Source organism: Bos javanicus, chromosome 1 (assembly GCF_032452875.1).
Source record: "Bos javanicus breed banteng chromosome 1, ARS-OSU_banteng_1.0, whole genome shotgun sequence".
Taxonomy (NCBI): domain Eukaryota; kingdom Metazoa; phylum Chordata; class Mammalia; order Artiodactyla; family Bovidae; genus Bos; species Bos javanicus.
This window is the reverse complement of record NC_083868.1, coordinates 20,212,480-20,219,702: the sequence shown is the minus strand read 5'-3', so window position 1 is coordinate 20,219,702 and position 7,223 is coordinate 20,212,480. Positions and strand designations below refer to the sequence as shown.

At 40.2% G+C, this 7,223-nt stretch overlaps 1 pseudogene; it reads left to right on the top strand.

Moving 5' to 3' along the window:
- Window positions 1–4,216: 4,216 nt before the first annotated feature.
- LOC133248675 (N-acetyllactosaminide beta-1,3-N-acetylglucosaminyltransferase 2-like) lies at window positions 4,217–6,288 on the top strand (annotated as a pseudogene).
- Window positions 6,289–7,223: the final 935 nt, after the last annotated feature.

Here is a 7,223-nt window from a genome sequence, read left to right as displayed (position 1 = left end):
GGGTTCTTTACCACTAGCTCCACCACTAATGCCTGGCAAAGTACCTCCCCACAGCAGATGCTCCTTAGATAGTTTTTGATGAACATGTGGTGACTTTATCCCAGCTCCTCCTCATTACTACTTCTACATTTATTTATATTTAAAGGGACCCTGGGCTACTTACAAAAGAGAGGAACTAGTTATCCTCTTAGTTTTCAAAAGTTATAAATAAGAAACTATATTTACATTTACATAACTTGAGTGCAACTGCTGTGTTCCTCAAACACAAATGTTTTGCATCCTCATTATTTGCATGCTGCCCCTGAAGCATGTAACTGAGCATGTTATTTGTGAAGATTCTTTTTCCTCTGACTCACGCCATCACCACTTCTGTGAGCATGCTCTTCTTTATTTCTATGTCTCAGTCAGAACCCATTTCATCATGGAACATTCCTTAACATGTCTCTTCCCCGTCTTGAATTTCAAGCCTAAAATTTTTTTGTAAAAGTTGATCTTATTCAACTAGTTTCATTAACTTGGAGACTCTTGGTCTATAGAAGTTTACATACAATGAATTAAAAAGAAATGTAGAGTACAAGAAGGTACACCATAGCAATGAGAAGTAACATCTAATAGTAATGACTAGTAACAAGAGGAGAAACAAAAAATAACAAGGAGCCACTTAAGGCAATAAACTTAGGAACCTGGCCATTTAAATAAGATCAAGAAATGACCCAGAGTACATCTTTGAACAAGAGCATTAAAAATAACTTGGGATCATAGCAATAACTACAAGTTGTCAGTTATCAATAAGAAATTAATGACCAATGGACTTCAACAGAAAATGTAGTGAGTGGTTTCATTTCGGGCTTCCCTTGTGGCTCAGCTGGTAAAGAATCTGCTTTCATTTCAAAAATGTTTGGTATTAAAGTGATAAATATGAGAATCACTTAAAGATATAGTTTCAATTAACTTACAAACTAGCTACAATTCATTTTGATGAATGACGCATTGAGAACTGTTACTGTGCTTTTAACCATCTCTTGGATTGGCATTAGAAACATTTATTCCACTCCTTTTTGTGAAATATCTGTTATCTCAAGAACACTCTAGAAAACATTTTTAAACTTTATGGAAAGTATTTTCACTAGAAAATTTAACCTTAAAATTAAAATATCAAAGGAAAGAATTGGAGAGTCTACAAGCAATAAATGCTGGAGAGGGTGTGGAGAAAAGGGAACCCTCTTACACTGTTGGTGGGAATGCAAACTAGTACAGCCACTATGGAGAACAGTGTGGAGATTCCTTAAAAAACTGGAAATAGAACTGCCTTATGACCCAGCAATCCCACTGCTAGGCATACACACTCAGGATACCAGAAGGGAAAGAGACACGTGTACCCCAATGTTCATCGCAGCACTGTTTATAATAGCCAGGACATGGAAGCAACCTAGATGTCCATCAGCAGACAAATGGGTAAGAAAGCTGTGGTACATATACACAATGGAGTATTACTCAGCCATTAAAAAGAATACATTTGAATCAGTTCTAATGAGGTGGATGAAACTGGAGCCTATTATACAGAGTGAAGTAAGCCAGAAAGAAAAACACCAATACAGTATACTAACGCATATATATGGAATTTAGAAAGATGGTAACGATAACCCTGTATGCGAGACAGCAAAAGAGACACAGATGTATAGAACAGTCTTTTGGACTGTGTGGAAGAGGGATAGGGGGTGATGATTTGGGAGAATAGCATTGAAACATGTATAATATCATATAAGAAATGAATCACCAATCCAGAGTCGATGCAGGATACAGGATGCTTGGGGCTGGTGCACTGGGATGACCCAGAGGGATGGTGCGAGGGGGGTTCAGGATGGAGAGCACGTGTACACCCATGGTGGATTCATGTTGATGTATGGCAAAACCAATACAATATTGTAAAGTTAAAAAAAAATTAAATAAAAAAAAAGAATTGGAGAAATATGTTGTATTTCCAGCTAGAAAAAAAATTGTTCTCAATGCATGCTGTCACTTCAGTCGTGTCTGACTCTCTGCAACCCCATGGACTGTAGCCTGTCATGTTCCTCTGTCCATGGGGATTCTCCAGGTAAGAATACTGGAGTGGGCTACCGTGCCTTCCTTCAGGGGATCTTCCCAACCCAGGGATCAAACCTGCATCTCTCTCTTACATCTCCTGCATCGTTAAGAGGGTTCTTTACCACTAGCACCACAAGGGAGGTCCGAAAAATGACCCAAGGCAGGTGTTAGATGCTAACATACATAAAGAATAGAATTTAATTTTTTATCCTCCTTTGTAATTTTGTATGATTTCCATGAGAGTGAGGGATTTCCATCCTAAAGCTCAACAGTGATATAAGATCCTTTCATAATTAGGTTTCTAAGATTTATTATATATGATGAGTTTAGATCCTAGATTTTATAGGTGAGAAATTGGAGGGCATTAAATAACTAGGCAGCCTGCGCAGTTTATTTATAAAGAATGGGATTCTAGGAACTTCCTTGGTGTCTAGTGGTTAAGAATCCACTTTGCAATGCAGGGGACTCAGGTTCAAGCCTTGGTCAGGGAACTAAGATCCCAGAAACCACAGAGCATCTAAGCCTGCACACCACAACTACAAAGTCTGCACATTCTGAAGCCTGAATACCACAACTAGAGAGTTTGTGTGCCGCACCTAGAGAGTTGTGCACCACAATGAAATATCCTGCATGCCATGATGCAGTCTACTTAATTAATTTTTAAAAAAAGACTGGGACTCCAACTCACAGTCTCTACATTTGCCATTTCAAGACATAAGGTTTTCTTTTTTTGATAATCTGATTTTCACAAACAAACCTATGAGAGGGGGATTGGTTACAGAATTGCAGAACCCATGATCTTTAAGCTTGACATCATAATCTATAAGCCTAAGTAGATACCTCCTTATGCAGACACATTTTATGGCCACCACCGATTCCATCTCAACCATAACTTCACAGATTTAAAGATTAAATCTGAAATAAGGATGACTTCCTTAAATTCAAGGGATTTTTTTGTTCCTCTTGAATGTTAGGAGACATAACTGATGTTCCTGACACTAGATAGTATTTCTTAGGGTACAGGTCTTAATATTTATGAGATTTCTTACATGGTAAATTCATTCTCTCTTACCATGAAAAAAGATTTCTTCCCAGATTGACCTCCTTCAAATTACTTTTTCTGCCTTCCCTCAGAGCCTGTGAACCCAATTAAATGAAAGAAATTTCCATCTGTTCAGTTTCTGTACTTTACTAGACTGTGAGCCTCTGTGTCCCTGTCTTGGTTTTGAGAGAGTGAATACTTTCCGTGAAGAAACAGTTTCAGGCCACTTGACGGTTGGGAAGCACACGAAAAGAACACACAAAAGATGCAGTCTCTGTTCTCACTCTTACTATGAGATGGAGTGTTCCAATTCGAAGGAGAATTCCTCTCTTTTTCTGACTTTTGGTGGATGAATAGAGGTAATTGTCTGTTTTACTTTGAACTTACTTCTTTCTCTCTTCTACTCACAGGAAAGCCCCAGGAATTAAGGAAGAAGCATGATTTAATCACCTGGAAGAAATGAGAGCCCAGAAAACATAGACTTAAGGAATCAAGAGCTAATACATATATACTATAATAAATATTTAGGAAGTAAAAAAGATGAGCATGCATTCAATAAGATAGGAAGAGAGTCAATGATCAGCTAGCTATAAGGCTTATCCTGCAAAATTCATAGTTGCTACCCAATAAGATAGTGATACCCAGTGACCAGAGGAAATGTTTAGTGTCTAGCAGTTTCTTAAACACTTGTAATGACCTTAGATTTGTAGAGTAACATTTCTCAATTGCCCTACAAAAAAATCCCTGCTTTCCTTAAATTGTGAGACTATTCCTTCTTCAGGCTTTCCTGGTGGCTTGGACAGTAAAAAATCTTCCTCCAATGCAGGAGGCCCAGGTTCGATCCCTGAGTTGGGAAGATCCCCTAAATAAAGAAATGGCTACCCACTTCAGTATTCTTGCCTGGAGAATTCCATGGATAGAGGAGCCTGGCAGGCTGTAGTCCATGAGGTCGCAAACAGTGGGCACAACTGAGCAACACACACACACACACACACACACACACACTACTTCTTCAGCTTTATGAAGACTTAATTATAAACTCCACAACAAATGGAGGGATCACGGTGTCTCGTTTTACCATGTTCCAGAATGGTAGAAGCTCCAGAACCTAAAAGGATTGGAGTGAAAAAGATAATTGAAGGGCAGATAAATAGGGAGGTCCTTTTGAAGCTGCTTGTGTATAACTAAGTCACTGTATTTGTGTAGATATCTGGGGCACTTAACACAGCCTTGGTAAGAAGGGCAACACTCTGTTCACCAGAGTCACCACTGGTGCAGCCACAGCTTCAGAAAACTTTCTGCAAAATGAAATATAATGTCCTGTACACACGTTGCCTCTGTTTAGTCTCTAAGTCATGTCTGATTCTTTGTGACTCCACTGACTAGGCCACCAGGCCCTTCTGTCCCTGGATTTCCCAGGCAAGTATACTGAAGTGGGTTGGGTTGTGATTTCCTTCTTCATGTACACACTGCTATATTTAAAATAGATAATCAACAATCAGTATAGCGCAGGGAATTCTGCTTAATACTCTGTAATAACCTAAATGGGAAAAGAATTTTAAAAAGAATAGATACAAGTATATGTACAACTGAATGAGTTTGCTGTACACCTGAAGTTACATTGCTAATCAACTATATCACAGTATAAAATAAAAATTAAAAAAAAACAATATAGTGAAAAATGAAATATAAGGAAAGGACAAGAGGATATTATTTGCCAGGTTCTATAGTTTTAATTCTACTTTTCTATTGGTCAGAATAATTTCGACATCTCAAATATAGGAGAAAATCTTTAAATCTGTCTGGCAAACTGTCGAAACCTGAAACTGCTGACATGACCCTCAGGTCAAGTTCACTGTAATTTAGATGGCTTGTATTGGAGAACCCTATGCTTCTCCTGTCTGATTGGCTAATGTGTTCAAACTGGGATTGAACCTCCTGTTCATCTTTTCTTGTACCTTGTTCCAATATGCCCAAGGAGGGTCAGATATCTTCCAGAACCTTTCTTTAGGTATTATTACTTCTTATTGCTGGCGATTAAGTCCCTAACTTCACATTTCATAGAAGGCAAGCGATTCGGGAATCTTGGGGCAAAGAAACCAATGTGGGGAACCAAACGGTGGTGCAAGTCTTCTTACTGGGCCAGACCCCCGCAGAGGACAACCATCCTGACCTTTCAGATATGCTGAAATTTGAGAGTGAGAAGCACCAAGACATTCTTTTGTGGAACTACAGAGATGCATTCTTCAACTTGTGTCTGAAAGAAGTACTCTTTCTCAGGTGGGTGAGCACTTCCTGCCCAAATGCCGAGTTTGTGTTCAAGGGCGATGATGAGGTTTTTGTGAACACCCATCATCTCCTGAATTACTTGAATAGCTTATCCGGGAACAAAGCCAAAGATTTGTTTATTGGTGACGTGATTCATAATGCTGGACCTCATCGGGATAAGAAACTCAAGTACTACATTCCGGAAGTTGTTTACACTGGCGTCTACCCACCTTATGCAGGAGGAGGCGATTCCTCTACTCCGGTCACCTGGCCCTGAGACTGTACAATGTAACTGACCAGGTCCTTCTCTACCCCATCGATGATGTTTATACTGGAATATGCCTTCAGAAACTCGGCCTCGCTCCAGAGAGACACAAAGGCTTCAGGACATTTGATATAGAAGAGAAAAGCAGGAGTAACATTTGTTCCTATGTAGATTCCTAGTAGAAAACCTCAAGAGATGATTGATATTTGGTCTCGGTTGCAGAGTGCTCATTTAAAATGCTGAATTATGTGCAAACTACATTATACATAGAAATGTATCTCAAATAGTTCCCATTTGTGTTCTCTTCCATTAGAGGTCATTTCTATGTAAAACCATGAAAATTGCCTTTATAGGTCATGTCCATTTGACGGCCTCTAAACCCTTTAGTTCAGACGGTAAAGCATCTGCCTGCAATGCGGGAGACCTGGGTTCGATCCCTGGGTCGGGAAGATCCCCTGGAGAAGGAAATGGCAACCCATTCCGGTATTCTTTCCTGGAGAATCCCATGGACGGAGGAACCTGGGAGGCTACAGTCCACAAGGTCACAAAGAGTCAGACACGACTGAGCGATTTCACTCACTCACTCACTCATTGGTCAGAACCCAACAAGATGAATTTCTAAAACTTTTGCTTAGACTAGGGTCTATGTCTTAAACCAAACCAATTTCTTCCTCTGCTTTGTCCTTTGCCTAGCTATGTGCATGAGTATACATCAATACTTGTTTTATTTATTTATTTGCTCCAGATCTCTTTGCCTCTTGACTGTTTTAACCTCATCTCCCCTACTCCAATGCTCGATATAGGCTTGCAAGTTTCAACCTCTGACATTCCTGTGAAGTGAAATGAAGTGAAGTTGCTCAGTTGTGTCTGACTCTTTGCAATCCCATGGACTGTAGCCCCTGTCAGGCTCCTCTGTCCATGGAAATCTCCAGGCAAGAATACTGGAGTTGGTAGCCATTCCCTTCCCCAGGGGATTCTGCAAACCCAGGGATAGAACCCAGGTCTCCCACATTGCAGGTGGATTCTTTACTGTCTGAGCCATGAGGAAAGCCCTTAGTTTTATTTAACAAGCTCTGCTGCTGCTGCCGCCAAGTCACTTCAGTTGTGTCCGACTCTGTGCGACCCCATAGACGACAGGCTACCCCGTCCCTGGGATTCTCCAGGCAAGAACACTGGAGTGGGTTGTCATTTCCTTCTCCAATGCATGAAAGTGAAAAGTGAAGTCGCTCAGTCATGTCCAATTCTTCATGACCCCATGGATTGCAGCCTACCAGGCGCCTCCATCCGTGGGATTTATACAGTTCTAATTAGAACAGTGTCAGTCACTATACTAAGCATATGACACACACTATCTCATTTAATCATTGTAACTACCCAGAAGCTAGTTACAATTGCTGTCCCCATTCTGAAGGTATTTACAACATTTACAAAATATTGCCAATCAGTGAAACTTTCCTGGGTCTTGACATCCAGAGTAATTTACCAGAGGACAATCTCATATGCATGGAGTGTCCACATGACAGAGCTTAACTATTCAGTCTCTAAACCCTCCAGAGATGAAAC